This window comes from Panthera leo, chromosome B4 (genome assembly GCF_018350215.1).
Source record: "Panthera leo isolate Ple1 chromosome B4, P.leo_Ple1_pat1.1, whole genome shotgun sequence".
NCBI lineage: Eukaryota > Metazoa > Chordata > Mammalia > Carnivora > Felidae > Panthera > Panthera leo.
The window spans coordinates 54,463,399-54,480,266 of record NC_056685.1 but is presented as its reverse complement, the minus strand read 5'-3'; the positions used below and the strand labels follow the sequence as shown (position 1 = coordinate 54,480,266).

General features: G+C 43.0%; 2 protein-coding genes across 21 annotated transcripts in view; both read left to right on the top strand.

Moving 5' to 3' along the window:
• The window catches only part of LOC122224314 (cationic amino acid transporter 3-like), a 435,603-nt gene that overhangs the window by 197,697 nt on the left and 221,038 nt on the right, over positions 1 to 16,868 (top strand). The window lies entirely within an intron of this gene.
• LOC122224312 (cationic amino acid transporter 3-like) overlaps positions 1 to 16,868 on the top strand; it is a 138,601-nt gene that overhangs the window by 112,634 nt on the left and 9,099 nt on the right. For 8 of the 20 annotated variants that reach the window (XM_042945952.1, XM_042945962.1, XM_042945958.1 and 5 more), the window contains 2 exons: positions 12,552 to 12,637; positions 15,725 to 15,913. The exons of 2 other annotated variants lie outside the window; for them this stretch is intronic. The gene's annotated coding sequence lies outside the window, so the exon portion shown is untranslated. Of the gene's footprint in view, positions 1 to 148; positions 284 to 566; positions 925 to 4,114; positions 4,202 to 12,551; positions 12,638 to 13,608; positions 13,627 to 15,724; positions 15,914 to 16,868 lie in introns of those variants that run through there. 10 more of the 20 variants (XM_042945953.1, XM_042945957.1, XM_042945967.1 and 7 more) reach the window with 10 other exon arrangements.

Here is a 16,868-nt window from a genome sequence, read left to right as displayed (position 1 = left end):
TAAAAATAAATTTTTTCTTTCTGTATTCAAGAAAAAGAAAAGAAATGAAAAAGAAAAAAAAAAAGAAAACTGAATAGATGGACCAGAGAACAGACTGAAATAAAATGGACATTACGTCTTTTTTTCCTAGAAGTCAAACTATGAAATACCTTATCATCCATAAACTAAGCAGGAGAGACTTGTGGTGTTCCTGAAGAGGGACGGTGGCCCAATTGGGCGGGACTCCGTCCCCATTAGATGGCACTGCTTAGCTTACTGCAGTGGATTGTTGTGGCCCTTTTAGGTGTGTATGCGCATGCATGGAAGCAGTGAAGATGGCATCACCCACCTACCTAGTCTCTGGTAAAGAAGCTCTGTTCTCCCTGATCAGCGATTGCACACCTGTCCTTTGTCTCCAGCTTCCTTCCACTCCCCGTTTTTACACTGTCCGTGACCAAGCCCCAGGCAACACCACTCTCCTGAGTTTTATCTCACATGTGGCTGTTTTTCCCCACCCCTCTCTTCTGAGGGACTTTGGCTTTGACCCACTCAGACCTTCTGGGGGAGTGACTGAGCAATGGCCGGGTGCTAGCCACACCCAGGAATGTTCATGGGACTGTCCTGTTGCTGATGGCCAGAGACTGTGGCTGGGTGCCAGCCCTTCCCAGAAAAAGTTCACGGGATCATGTAGCAGCAGCATTTCAGGGATTATGGAAAATCACAACACACATCTGGCACCAGGCTTCATCCTTAATGAACTTGTTCCAGCAGCAGTGAATGTGGTTGTTCTCCTAGGTCCACTTGGGGCCTTTGCCTGGGGGGAGGCCACACAGCCTCTATTAGACATCCTCCCAGCAGGGGAACCACCTCTCCTTGTGTGGTCTGAAGACCCCCAGACTTCACTCTGCTCCTGGGGATTTACCCTTCTCACCAGAGCACCACCAGGTATCCAGCTGTGGAGTTTCAGACTCTGCACTCCCCCTGTTTATAGAGTCTTAATGGAATTTAAACCCTCTCCTTTCTCCCTTTTTAGTTCAGTCCCTGTGGCTATTTCCACTTTTCCACTGTCTCTCCAGCTGCTTTTGGGGGGGGGGTTCCCATATTTTCCACCCACCCATCTCTATCCTCTCTCCACAAGCAAAACAGCTCCCTGTTCTTCTTGGCCTCTCTCTCCACTAGTTCACCTCTCAGCGCTGTGTACCTGCTGAGTTCTGTGGTTCAGGTTGTGCAGATTGTTGTGCTAATCCTCAAATCAGTTTTCTAGGTGTGCAGGTTGGCTTAGTGTTGATCTGGCTGTATTTCATGGATGCAAGAAATACTTCCTTGCTGTTCTGCCATCTTGGCTTCTTCTCCCCACTCGGGTCACATTTCAAGGGCCATGTGTGGATCACATGACTGCTGAGGTGATCCTGAGGGAGAAGCTCCCCCACAGTGGGAGAAGTTGCAGGGCTCATACGCTGCACAATCTTGTCCTGTATGCACACGTGATAGCTCCCTGGGTCCATGCACTTACAGTGCTGCAGGCACATTGGACATGGGTAGGTCTCCTCTTCTGAAGCCACAGCTTGTCTTGGCTCAGGTGGGAGACGTCATGGAGGCCTTGCCACGCATGTCACAGGTGTGCTTCTCCTGGATGTGCTTTCTACAGTAGGTCCAGGTTACCCTCTACCCGACGACCAGGGTCTTTCCCTCCCCCACCAGCTAGCTCAGCTGGGGACACTCAGGGGACTCAGGAGCACCACCGTGGGCATCTCCATAGCACCTGAGGAGTGCTGGCTACAGACCTTGGCTTGTGTGTGGATGGCCTGATGCCTCAGGCTGTTGTAGCCATCTGGAACTCCTTGGAACAAGGGCACATGTGTAGGACCCCTTGCTCTTTGTCTTCTCCCAGGCAGGTGTGACCCAGGTCACAGAGACCATTGAGATTGCGGCTAACATGGCAGTGGCATGGGTATGGCGATTGTGTCTGCAGAAACAAAGGTGCAGCCTGGGCATGTGGCATCAACACCTGTGGGGGCAGGGGCAGGGACTTCAGTCTTTCCACTGTCCACTTTTGGGACAGTGGCTGTGTCCATTGTCAAGTGGGAGGCCTGGCCAGGGATGCAACAGAGGGGCAGCAGTGGTGGGGCAGACTCCTGGGAGGCAGTGAGAACCCAGAGCATGTGCACCTGGAGGAGCCCAGCCACAGACACTGGTGCCTGGCTGGTGGTGCTGTCACGGCCTGGAATGGAATCCTCTGGGAGACAAAAAGAGGAACTGGAGCTCAGTCCTGACCTGAAAGGGGTTTTGGGTGTGACTCGGTGGTGGGTGGAAGGTGTTCATGAGGCCACCTACCCCAGGGAAGTCCAGGCCCTGCTGGGGAAAAAGGGTGGCAACAGCGTGCTAGGTAGTATAGGAAACATGGCCTTGGCCACTGATGGGCCCCAAGGGGCTCAGTTGGAGCCAGGAGCACAAGCTCCAAAGGGTCCAACCCTGGTCTGCCAGACTGGGTCAAGCTTAAAGCATGGCCTTAGGGCCCTCAGGCTGCCTGAGCACCTCTACTGGACTATGGGAGGTAGGGAAGGAGGGATCCTGGGACAGTTTTTTCACTACCTGGTGATTGTCTGGGGGCCCTGGTATTTCCCCAGCCACCCATCTCTACCCAAGGCAGTGAATAATATAGGGAGAAAGGGGAAAAGATTGCTCTTGGGACCCAATACAACGATACACAGACCCTCCCCCTGATTTTTCCCTTATTTCTCTGAAACAGATTCACATTTGGGAAAAATCCCAGCTTGAGGCAGAGGAAGATAGCCTAGGAATATTGCAACAGACACAAATGAAACCCCCAGGTCTCCCTCCCTCAGTGTTCTGCCCTGACAGCGATCCTTCCAATTCCTGCCTGTCTCCTTTGCCTCTAGGAATTTTGGCTCTGTAGTCCTGGCTGGTCCACTCATCCACAACCAAGCATAGCACCTGGAACAAAGGAGGTTCTTAATTTGTGCCTTTGGTCCATGCCTATGGGAGGTGTGTTAGGGTAGGGTCAATGTGATTTGTAGGCTTTCCTCCATTGGAGGTTCTTCCTAACATCTGTAGCAGTTCTTTCTATTCAAATTTCAATGTTTTGTCTTAGTATATTTAATATACTCTGTCCCTTTAGGGTCCTGCTGCTACTCTTCTCTCCCTTCCCTCCATTTCCACTGCAGTGTTTAAGGAACCTAATTTAGGGTTTAGGGAAATCTCAGCACTATCAGGAGAAGGCAGTGGTGCCTCTTTTCCATGAGACCGATGGCTTCTTGGACCCATCACTTCTGCATTCAGCCCTCGGTCTTTAAGTAGGCCCCACTTTCTCCATCTCTGAGAAGTCTTGGCTTCTGTTTGATGATTAGCATTCTCGGAAATGTCCTTTGGCCATTGTTTCAGGGTCTTGGAAGCCCTACGTTTTGAATGTCTAGAGCAGGAAGCTCTCTAGGTAGAAACTATATCTTTTTCTTTACTTCCTCCAACAAAATGCCCAGTGCATGTTCTGTTAGAATATGCTATGAATGCTGGGTGACTGTGTCAGGAAATCCCTTGAGGTGAAGCTTAAGCAAATTCCCTTTTAGTTTTAATCCTGGAGTGAAGTGAATGCTGAATGAGGGAGTGGGGATGTGTGGTGCTGATAGAGGAACCTAGTAGGAGATTGTGAGAGGTGTCTTTGGTGGTGCGTCTATCCTTGTTTACAGGACTGCTGAGTGGGCTCCTTAGCTGAAACTAGGACTGGCCTCCAAATCACCACAGGCTGGTTCCACATGGCTCCCCACACTCTCTTCCTGGCAACCAGGACCTCCTCCATACACTGTGAAGCTTGTTTACTTCTACAAGCAGATCTTGGGTCAACAAAGTTTCCAACAAGTCCCATTTAAGCCCTCAGTCCACCTCCTTACCCATGTAGGGTCCCACTAGTTTTCCCACTTCCAGCTTTCCCCCAGGATTCTGCCTAATCCGCCTCCTTCACAGTTTCCCACCCTTCTCATGAGCCCTCCTCCCAGGCACACCAGCAGTCTGATGGCCCTGCCTCCTGATGGCTCTGCTTTCCTGAGGGCCTGGCCTTCCCAGTGCCCCAATGCCCTGAGGGCCCCCTCTAAGCTCCACCCCAAGTCCTGACTCTGTTTGTCAAGCTCCTTACCTCCTTCCCTCTCTCTTAGTTTGACTTGCACTTTCTTCTCAGGTCTTTCTCCTCTGATACAGAAACAGCCCATGGGTAAGTGATTTCTCATGTTTATAGATTTGGCATGAAAACTGAGACAGAGCCAGAGAGGAAGAAGTCTGGGCATGAAGTGCAGCTGGCTGTGAAAGCCCTGTGGGGTTTAAGCAGAGGATATTATATGGCATCAGAGCTAGACAGTGGATTGGGAGAGGGGGCTGCAGAGAGGCCTTGTGAGTTTGGGAAGGGCAGGTGGGTTTGCTGGGGTCAGAGAGATTTGGAGGCCTACATTCTGTTCTCCTCCATGCCAGAAAGGTTCTCAGCTCTGCTGAGGAAAATATGAAGTAGGGGAAATTATTCCTGGAGGATATTATTCTCCTCCAGAGTCCTTCCCACCTCTTTGTCCTTACCTGTCCTTCCTGGCCTTTCCTTTCTGACCTGGTGCACAGCTTGCTTTATTCATCTTTGTCTTCCCCACAGGGCCCAGCACAGAGTATGCTTAGATATGTTCCTTGAATTAATGAAGATTCTTCTTCCTGTCTCTGATGTCTCTTTCATAGTTTGCAACACTTTCTCATGGGAGATTCTGAGAGTCTCTGAGTCCTATCTTCTTAAGGAGGACATTGCTGTGGACCTTGCAGAATAGCAGGTCTAGTTTGATAAGGTGGTCCACCATCACCAGAGGGGATGTGAGGGGTTTATTCCTAGTTATTCAAGGATCTAGATATCTATTTTTACTGCTGAAGGGATCTCCGTGCCTTTATTATCTAATTAAAAAAAAAGTTGCCTGGTGGGGATTGATTATAGGCCAGGTCAGGCTGTAGGAGGCAAGATTACCAAGTTCCCCTGGGGTGTGGCTGCTTAGTAGTCTTTCAAACACTGTAAGAAGGCCTCTCTGTGGTCCCAAATATATTATAAATGAGTGAGTGCTAAATAACCTTGAAACTTGATGGCTTTGTTCTTTCTCTTGTATTCTATCAATTTCATGTACATGATAGGCATATTTCATTGATTGATAAAGCCTTGGAGGAGAAGCCTGAAATAGGTCTGGCTTCCTGGGTTTCCAAGAGGAAAAAGAGAGTTTGCTGTTATCTCAGAACATATTTGCAACTGTTTAACTTTAAAGGCCTTGGGAGTCTTAAACTATTCTCCACCCTCCACCCTCCCCACTGCCATGTACACTATGGGCTGTACCCAACACCAGAAGCCCAGATAACAGTTACCCATGCACAAAACCTGTTTTATTGATTATATGTGGCAAATGTCTATTTCTAGGTTGTCTTTCTTGTTCTCTCTAGCAGTTAGTTCTGGGCAACTTCTCTCCATTATCAACGGATAGGTGTTATGTTCTTCTAGAAGCAGATTCATTTTAACATTAATTTAAGCAAAAGCATGTGGAAAGGCCAATTCCTTCACATGTATGCACTAAATTGACAAATATGATTTTTGGAATATATGTTCATTTTATCCTCCTCCTTTTTTTTTCTTGTATTATCCCAGAAATCACAAAGCAGAGTGGGGAATAGAAAGACCTGGGGAAGAGGGATAAAGAGTGTCCCTTAAATAGTGGTGTAGATTTGTTGCTTGAGCTGGGGTAAGGAGGATGAGTCTTTCATTTCATTTTATTTTATTTTATTTTATTTTATTTTATTTTATTTTATTTTTTGTTTCTTTATTTTTTTTATTTTTAAAATTTTTTTTCAATATATGAAATTTATTGTCAAATTGGTTTCCATACAACACCCAGTGCTCATCCCAAAAGGTGCCCTCCTCAATACCCATCACCCACCCTTCCCTCCCTCCCACCCCCCATCAACCCTCAGTTTGTTCTCAGTTTTTAACAGTCTCTTATGCTTTGGCTCTCTCCCACTCTAACCTCTTTTTTTTTTTTTTCTTCCTTCCCCTCCCCCATGGGTTTCTGTTAAGTTTCTCAGTATCCACATAAGAGTGAAAACATGTGGTATCTGTCTTTCTCTGTATGGCTTATTTCACTTAGCATAACACTCTCCAGTTCCATCTATGTTGCTACAAAGGGCCATATTTCATTCTTTCTCATTGCCACGTAGTACTCCATTGTGTATATAAACCACAATTTCTTTATCCATTCATCAGTTGATGGACATTTAGGCTCTTTCCATAATTTGGCTATTGTTGAGAGTGCTGCTATAAACATTGGGGTACAAGTGCCCCTATGCATCAGTACTCCTGTATCCCTTGGGTAAATTCCTAGCAGTGCTGTTGCTGGGCCATACAGTAGGTCTATTTTTAATATTTTGAGGAACCTCCACACTGTTTTCTAGAGCGGCTGCACCAGTTTGCATTCCCACCAACAGTGCAAGAAGGGAGGATGAGTCTTGAGGGAGAAGTCATATGAATCTATATTTGAACAGGAACTCAGGACTTTGATGCATGATACCAGTTTCATATGACTCAGATGATCTAGGTCTTTCCTACAACAAAACAAAGCAAAACAAATTAACTTCCCAAGGGAGATGATGGCGGTGTGGAGCAGCTACCTAGGGCTATGAGAAGGACCAAGCACAGTGTTTTGAGAGAGGACAGACAGAAAGAGAGAGCCGAGTACTTACACGGAAGACAGGAGGACACATTTGAAGATATGAAGTAAGGTGACCAGAGAGAGTCAGCCTTTCCTAAGCCACCTTGTATGCAGTGTATTACTGAGGGTATATATTGGGAGGAAGTACATAGAAGAAGGAGCCATAACCTCTGACCACTCACAACTGCTAGTCTGAAAGTAGAGACAGGATGTAGTGTTCTGTGGGACCACTGGATGGATAGATTCTTAGATCTATAGATCAGGATCAGATCCTTACAAGGAAAGGAAGGATCTGATGGGGAAAAACAAAGCTGCTTAGGATGACTTTTTAGAAAAAATGATTGTGTATCAATGCTCATTATAGACAAAGACCATCCTACCTTGCAGGGTTTTGTTTGTTTTTATTTTTGGAAAATTAGGTGGACAAGCAGTTGGATTTCCTTCTACTGCATTCTCCTGAGAACTTTTATTAGGTGTTCTGTGTTGACAGGATTTGGAGTTGGGAAGAAAGAGTACTCAATTGTAAGGGAATCAGAGAAGAAACTGATTTTCATCATTGACATTCATGTATCACATCACTTTCCAGTCCCTTAATTGCACACCCTTCCTGGATTATCCCAGATCTCTTTTTGATTCCTGTTTGGAAAATCTAATTCTGATTCTTCCTGGTTGCCCATGTAATTTCTGAAGACCTCTAGAAGCAGAAGTTCAGGTTTTTATGATTTTTCAGGTTGATCATCTTGTTTGGTGTAATAGAAATGTTAAGAATCTCCAAAACTAGATTCTCACTCAAACGAAACCTGTAAATGTGTCAAATCATGAATGAGGAGTGTCACACTTAACTCTATCTTCTCTGTAATTATTCCAGAAGGACTAAAGAAGGGTGCCTTGTTCACAACTATCCCAGAATATTACTAGATTATATGGAGTCCATATAGCCTCTAGAGAAGCCCTGGCTGTGTGATTGTTTACCCAAATAATGGTGCAATGATACTAGTGTGGTGTCTGCATGTGGCAGGGACCCCATAGATGTTGTGAGAAGGAAACAAAAATGTTTTGTTCTATATTTACATAAATTTTGACCTATAATTGAGTGGATGGATTTTGTTTACCTGCAGTTGGTCTGGAGTGTGTTAATTTGCATCAGGGTGGGTTTTCACTGAATTGCAATTCAGCCTCTGCCAGACTGGGATGGGATTTGAGAGGTGTGCTTTGTTAGTAGGGCAGGTGGGTAAGTTGGAGGAGGTGGCTGTGTTTCCTCTTGGTCTAATGAGTGGACAGTTTGGGGCATACTATGCCTTCAAGTTCAAGTCTTGGTTGCACCTAGTAATATATCCTTGCAGAATTAGCTTCATTGAAAGAACATGAAGCAGTTTCTATCCTATGGAGTTTTAATTTTAGAAAGCTCTTCCCAGTAACATGCAAACAGAATACAGCACCAAGTAAGATCCTAGTTGGGAGGATGCCTTTTAAGTGTTTTGCGTGGTGAGGTTGTTTTCAGAAGACTCCGGGAGATAAGTTTGGATATGAATTTACTTTAGTATAAGCTGAATTTGTTTACTTCATATTTCTTTCCAACCTTTGAGGGAAGCTATCTGACCTTTCTTCTCTTTACCCAGGGGAGAAGTTAAACCTTTATTTCTACTACAATAGTTTCACTCTCTTTTCCTTTTCAGCAGAGATCAAGACTGAGAGTTGTTATTATTATTATTTTTAATATTATTATTATTATCATTACATCTTATTATCTAGTTCCATAATATCTGTAGCAAATATTTGAAAGGATCTATCTGGTTGGGCAAACTGGATTCACTAGTTCCAGGTGTGGTGGAGTTTGTTTGTACTTTTTGGTGGGGGACATGTAAGGAGGGTCTAAAAGAGACTTTATTTATTGGATTGTGGCCCAAGCTGAGTATGCAGCTTGAACTAATGTTTTTTTTTTGGGGGGGGGAAACAGTTATAAAAAATCCCAAGATGGGGTAATTCTTCCCTCTTCCATGCAGTCTTCTTAGGCTGACACACGGTACAGAGAAGATACTCACTAGTCTTATTCACAATGGAAAATGAGGTCCTTAATACTTTTACTTTCCATCAACTATGAAGCCATCTGGGATTTTCACATGCTATTGTCTTGAGTATTCATTTCTGACTTAGGAATACACTTCCTCATTTATACTTTATGCATCTTTTACTTCTTTTGCCAGATGGGGAGGTATTCATGAAATGTCCTTAACTGAACATTCCCAGATAAGGGAATTCTGTATTTGCCACCATTGTCTTGCACTGTGTGTAACTGAGTGCATGATGATTTCTGAGTAATGGTGGTGGTGTTGATAATTTAGGGGAAAAAATGTTGCTTTTTCTCGAGGTTTTTTTTTTTTCCCACAAAGTATCACCATGGTGCCTGAATTTTCTAATTTGGAATTGTCTTTGTATTCATTTACACTTAATTGAAAACTGATCTTTAATAGGTTGAATCCAGTGTTTCTCACTTGGACTTTTTGTGGTTTCGACTTGAGGGACCATCCAAAGTCTCACTTTAGACCCAACCCCATGTACACAGAACCCATCTGTGTAGTTATTTATAGATAGTATAAGAAAAATGGTAGCAAATACAGAAAATTATTTTCTGGGAGATTATAATATAAGGACATTTGATGGATACTTCCCTATCCAACAGAAACAAGTGAAATCTTATTCTACACCCCATTCAATCAATTGACTATTGTCCCACTCATCCCTTCTGCAAGCCAGCCTTAAATGTAGTTATTGCAGTTTGAGTATCATATCATGTTTTCTAATGCCAACACATTAGAGGACTTATTTTAGAAACAAAGTAAAGTGGTGAAAGTAGTAAAACTGTGTTGTCTGTCTGTTCCATTGTCACACATTACAAGGATGACACTGATGTAAATCATGAATGTCGCTGATGATGTACATTCTCTTGGCTGACTTGGGTTACTTCCTTTGTACTTTGACTTTGTTGTGGTGAAAGAGACTTGGACCTCAGTTCTTGTGTCAGATCTCTGACAACACCAAATTGGGCTATAGATCCTGGGGAACTTCTTGGCTGTCACCAGTTAACTCTTTGCACCTCAGGCTTCAGCTGGGGAGGGAAAGGCAAGCTAAAAGCATGATCAGGCAGAAGCTGTGCTCCTGGGCTCCACCTCAGCACTTACTCTTTCTACCCTCTTCCCTAACTGGGAATTTCTAGGCCAGTGAGTTATGCCACTGGACATTAATGAGGAGAGAGAAAGGGGCAAGGAGACCATACTGGAGAGATCAGATACCTATCTGTAGCTGTGACCAGAGAAGTTTCCAGAAGGAGGGTTATACTGAATGGAGTTGGGAAGGAGCATATTCTAGGCAGAGGACAGTCTGTGTGAGAGCTGATGTAAATGCCAGCAAGACATGCATGTGTGGGGAAAGATTTGTGCTGTAGGAGCCACATAAAAGTTTAATAGTGTGAGTAAGTGGGAGAACAACAGTGAAAAGAAAGCCTTGGAAATACAATCTTAGAAGTTTGGACTTAATAGAGAGCAGGAAACTGCAGGTTGGTTGGGAGTGTGTGTGTGTGTGTGTGTGTGTGTGTGTGTGTGCATGTGCGTATGTGTGTGTACGAGTGTCTTTATAGACTTGAAGAAAGTGTCATTTCCAGAAGGAGCACTTACACTTCAGTTATCTTCTGCATGTAGTGATCAGGAAGAATGTGATTTAGGGCTTTATCCTGCTTCAAGGGCAACACGCTCTGGTGACTGCTGAGTGAATCTGAGTGAGAGTCTAGAGGATCTCTGTTTAGAGTTACCAACTTTATGGACCAGGAGGGTGGACTAGGGAGTATGGCAGGTGGCTGGCCTGGATATGCAGTATTTGCAAACCATACAAATCTACTAGATAGAGGACTAGTGTGGACAAGATGCTAAGTGTCAAATGACTTCATGTCAGCCAACTTGAATTGAGGGTTAGGCTGGTGATTTCCAAATATCTGAAACCAGTGAGGTTCAAGTAGAATTCCTTGCATTTATTCCAAATTTTTATTCAATTTCCCTGGATAAGATCAGGATCCTAAGAGGCTGCTTTGCCAACCCCCTTGTTTCTTAACAAAATTTGGATTTTCTTCCTTTTGGAATTAAAACAGAAAGGCAATCCTTTATCTTCTCTGTTGATCTCCCTATACAAATAGCATGTTCAGAACACCCATTATTCCTTCTCACATGTTCATAAACCTTCATAACTTTAAAAAAATAGCAAGGAGTCCAAAATTAGCCATAGAGATCTGTATTCATGCCTTATGTTCATTGGTCTTTTCTCTTATTTCCATGGATGATTAATAAATACTAACGATGCTCAGAGTTGGTCACAGGTATGAGTCACCATGGGGGATACAAATGCCCATTTTATATATTCTAGTTGGTCAGATGTCTTGTTGTCAACAATAGCCAAGCCAGAATGATCAATCTGACATAGCTGAAATCTTTTTTCCAGCATCCCCCTGATGTTTTACTTCTGAAATGGGTTTAATCATATTTTGGAGTGACTGTTGACCTGATATTCTTCTGGTACTGGATCTTCTGGGTTAAGGATAAGAGGACATTGCCATTCTCTGGCAAACATTCCCAGTCTGCTCCTCATTGGCGGCCCAACCTGGAGAGCAAATGGCCAAGTGAGATAGGAAGCTTAAAAAGAGGTTTTTGTTAGGTGCACCTGGGTGGCTCGGTTGGTTAAGTGCTAGAATTGGCTGGGATCATGATCTCAAGCGCCATGGGTTTGAGCCCTGCATCAGGCTCTGTGCTGACAGCTCAGAGCCTGGAGTCTGCTTCAGATTCTGCATCTCCCTCTCTCTGCCCCTCCCCTGTTCATGCTCTGTCTCTCTCCATCTCTGAAAAATGAATAAATATTAAAACCAATTTAAAAGAAAAAAAGAAAAGTAAAAAAAAAAAAAAAAAGATGTTCCATTAAACCACTCTCATTAAACTAGAGCAATCTACCCCCCCTGCCCTTCTTTGTCCCAGTTGGGGCTGTCCTTTGTGACAGAAGTTTCCTAATGGTGTGTGCTGGCTGCATCTTGAAGCCATGAATGATGGTTGAGGTTTGGGAAGCTCAAACCTGAAAGGAATTCGGTTGTCAGGGAAATTGCAACCATCTTCTTGCCATTGGGCTCCCATTTTAGAAAATATCTGCTCCCCTGTCTGCCTATATTTCTTTACACAATGAAAATCAAGGTTTCATTTCCTTCTCTAGAATTCCCTAAGCTGCCCTGAAGATGGTTCTTTTTCTTCTTAAGGAGGAGGCAGTGACCAGAAAAGATTTGGAATAGAGTGGGGAAAGAATTGGATGATGAAAGAAGTCTCAAGAGTGTGACTTATATTTGGCATCTAGAGATCTATTATCCTGTATTTTCACTAAAAGCCAAGCAAAAGGAGATAGGCTAATGTTGTGGGCAGGATTTTACAAAAGTTGTAGAATCTTATCTGGGAACTATTGGAATGGATATCAGATGATTTGGAGACTTTCTCGGCATCTCGAAGTCCCTAGATTAGGTTTAGATTTTAGTATGCATGATTTAGATGGAGCATTCAGATTTAACATCCCAACACTTTTCTTTTAAGTTTATATATTTATTTTCAGAGAGAAAAAGACGGCACGAGTTGGGGAGGGGGAGAGATAGAGGGAGAGAGAGAATCCCAAGCAGGCCCCTCGCTGCCAGCACAGAGCCTGATGTGGGGCTCAAACTCATGAATCCGTGAGATCATGAGCTTCGCCCAAACCAAGAGTTGGATGCTTAACCAACACCGCCACCCAGGCATCTCTCCCTCACCACGTCCCCCCCCCCCCCCGCCTTTTTTAAAGTTTGGTCCCAGCACTTCTAACTGGCTCATCAGTTTCTATTTGGGAGGAGAGGGGAGACATCAGCAGAGTGTGACCTGTGCACAAAGGTAAGAAGTGGCTTAAATACTCATTTAATAGCCATGCCCTTGAATTGTGTTTCTTTGTGGATGTCAGGTGCTGGAGGAGAAAGAACATGGTTGTTGAAGGAACAAGAAACCAAGTTCAAATACCAGTTCTTCTTTGTACCTGGTAAATAGTACAAAGAATCAAGTTCAAATTCCAGCTCTTCTTTGTACTGGCTAAATAATAGTTGCCTAATATCTCAGATAGTAAGTGGGATAAAAATACTTACTTTATTGGGTTGCTATGAGGCTTAAATGAAATAACATATGTACATTACTTGCAGCTCAACAAATCTGGTTCTCTTTCACTGCTCTTTCCACGTATCCCTAATTCTTGCACATATACCTGGTAACCTTATTTGCCAGATACCATTTTTCTCTGTCTTCAGCCTCTGCATATGTTCCCTTAATGCCTCTAGAGTTCAAGTCTAGGGCTCTGGTTTATTAGTGTGTATTAATCCCACAAAATGTCAATGAGAGCATGAAGTTTTTATAACCATACTTACATGAGGCAAGGCTGTGGTGTCTTTCCAGTCATTTTTGTTTGCTGACAATTTTGATTGTAAATCAAAGACAAAGGAGTTCTATCTTCCCACCCAATCCTCTGATCTAAAGTTACTGATTTGAGGCTAAAACATTCTGGGTCAGATTTGGTTATAACCAAAAATCATGTCAAACTTGTTTATAAAGGGCATTCAGGGAGAAGAATCCATAAACTTTACTTCTGGGACATTCTTTTTTTCTTCCTACATTTTTAGTGTGCAAAATATCAATCCTACAGAAAGTTGCAAGAACTTTGCAACATTTATTTTTCGCTAGGATTGACCAGTTGTTAACATTTTGCCACATTTGTTTGCTATGTCCAATGTGTGTGTGTGTGTGTGTGTGTGTGTGTGTGTGTGTGAAATATGGTCCATAGTCTAACTTTTCTAATTGTCCATTTTTTTTTACTACAGTATTTCTCCATGATCCAGGTACAATCCTTGGTTATGCATTGCATTTCATTGTTATGTCTCTTTATTTTCATTTAATATGCAACATTTCCTCAACCTGTCATTCCTGACATTGACAGTTTTGAAAAGCAAAGTTCACTTGTTTTATAGAGAGTCAACTTTCTGTACAAAGTTGTTTTGTAGACTGATTGCTTGTATCATCAGATTAGATTACATATTTTGGAGGGAATATTATATAAGAACATGTTAAAGACAATGAGTGCCATGTATACAGGGAACATATCTTTTCCTCCCAGTTGTGTTTGTAACATCAAGCACTAGGAGTGTCATTTAGAAGGTGTTTAATATTTACTGAATGAATAAATGAATGAAATAAGACTTTTGCTGCCACTTAGGTCTATTATTTTTCTACTTGAGGAAGGGGGAGGAGCAGCCTTCTCCTATATCTTACTCCCGGTTTTATTATAAATGTGTGAAAGCTTAAGGATAACTCAGGACATCTGTAAAGACCTACAGAGAGAGGAAATTAGATGGACAGTATGTTGTGAGGCAACCTGTGGAGTCTCTTTACCCTGGGGGTGGGTGGCGATCATACTGTGTTGCGAGTGGTTGATGAATTAGGTGGTTGTGAGCTGGAAAGAGAACCAGCACAGAAAACCTATGGGAACATGGCCTATTTCTTTGAAAGAGAAATTAATTATTTAGGCTTCCATATTTTACTATAATTATCTCCACTAAGACCCATTTGAATCCTAAGAATACCATAGTGAAAATTGGTTCTGTGTCTCCTCCCTTTCCCGCAGGAACGACCCCATTATTCTCTCCTTATCTACCCTCCATGTCACCCCCACCCCCATTCACATACATGTGTATTTATAACATTTTTGAATGGTGGTTCAGTAGTCATTCTCTCCAGATTTTCGTTGTTGAGAAAATATATAACTCCTTGGACTTCTCATGTGGATGTAGAAGTTTTCATTGCTCTTTCCCAGGGGGAAAAGAGGTTATGAGAAGTATTCTTTACCTCTCAGAAATGTATTTTCAGACTTCCCTCTGGGGCCCTTTCTCTCTCCAGCCGTGAGCTACTCAGATGCTTCTGCCATTCCTTCCTGAGTCATCTGGGGCTTGGGAGTGGCTTAACCCATTCAATTTTTCAAGGCTTGCAAGTGACTGATGCGCATGGTTACTGTCCCATTTCTGAGAGTCTCCCTACCCATATCTTTGCAGTCCTTAACTTCATAAAGTTCTGGAAAACCCACCCTTTATCTCCATGTCAGCTCGTCATTATTCACAATAATGGTGGAAATCATCTAAAATAACAAATGATACTAAAATGACTTTTGTTTGGTATTTAAGTATTTGAGTCCTGCCTAGAGATAATCCAGGGAGTGGACATTTACAGTAAAAGCAATCCATCATGTTACTCTCCCATAGTTATTTGTATGACATCTCTCCCTTGGCATGTAGAGAGGGAGGGGCAGCAGGAACACAGCTTGTCCAGCTCTCACTGGGTTGTCAGATGCATCAGACATCTATTAAGAACTCTGCAAAACTTGTCTCCATGCTTTTTCTTCAAAATCTGGAGGAGGCCTTCCCTTAACCCAATACTTAATTCACAGAACATGAAAATTAGTAGGCAACCTGTGAAACTGTCACTTTTTCTAGGGTTTTCATCTCACCCAGAGTCAAACAGCCAAAGTCCTCACAGTGACTCATAGACCATACATGAAGGGTCTATCTTCCTGCTTTTTCTCTGACATCATCCGCTACTGTTTCCCCCTTCACTCACTCTGTCCTGGCCCATTGGCCTCCTTGTATTCTTCAAAATATGCAAGTACCATTTCACACCTGTTAGGATGGCTAGTATTAAAAAAAAAAACAACAGAAGATAACAAGTGTTGGGGAGGATGTGGATAAATTGGGACACTTGAGCATAGCTGGTGGAAATGTAAATGATGCATTCATGTGGAACACACTATGGTGATGTCTCAAAAAACTACATATCCAATTACCATAGGATCCAGGAATCCCACTTCTGGTTCTGGTCCCACAGAATTCAAGGGAAGCACTCACGAAGATATTTCTATTCACATATTCATAACAGCATTATTCATAACAGCTAAAAGGTGAATCCGCCAGTGGATGGAATGTGAACAAGATGTGGGAGATACACAATGGAGTATTATTCATCCTTAAAGAGGAAGGACATTCTGACATATATTCCAACCCGGATGAACCTCGAAGACACATGCTAAGCGAAATAAGTTGGTCACAAAAGGAGAATATTGTGTGATTCCACTTATATGAGGTACCTACAGTAGTCAAATTCAGAGAGGGAAAGTAGAATGGTGGTGCCAGGGACTGCAGGGAGGGAAGAGTGGGGATTGGTGTTTATGGGTACGGAGTTTCAGCTGAGGAAGATGAACAAATTCTGTGCAACAAGTTGCACAACAGTGTGAAGGTGAGGCTCTCTTAGATCACCCATTTTATAATCACAACACCCTCTCTGAACAGATCCTAACCTTTTCTTGCTTCCCTTTTCTCTGCAGCGCTGATTGCACATCCAACACAAGGTATATGCATACAACTTACTTGTTTATTGTTTGGTTTCAACTACAGGATGTAACCAACTTGTATGGAAGGATTTCTGTGCTTTTTCTGCTTTATCTGCAGTGCCGAGTAAATGAGAATCAGTGTATTTGTTGAATGGATAAATGAAAGACCATGATTGGACACAGACTTGAAGAGAAGCCCAAACAGAAGGAGAAATTGGGAAGATTCCATTTTTCATTTGATTTTGGAAACCAATTTCTTCTACCCTTGGGTATTAGACTCAGCCCCAGTGTTCATGGTGGCTTTTGTTCATTTGCCTTTTCATATGCCTTGTGAACTCTTTCACTCTTGGACATGTTGCTGTACATGTACACAACATTTACCTTTACTTAAAACTCTTGCCCTGAACTCAAAGCTTGTACTCCCGTATTCATGACTGCCGCTACCTCAGTTGCAGGGCTGCTTGAGTTAGGACTTGAGAAATTCTGGGGTGGCTCAGCTTTCTAAAAACCTTTATAGTAGAGTGTTTGGGAGTCACTAGTTGGATTGGCTTCAGAGTCTTCATTGTCCAGAAATTTTAAGGAGGAAGAGAGTTTTCGTATACTTTAGGTGAGAAAGGATTTATGTTTGGATACAGAGGATTGCTATGATCTCTGCAGATGTTATATTTAAATCCACTTCTCTGGAACTTTGGGAAGTAAAATAATTAT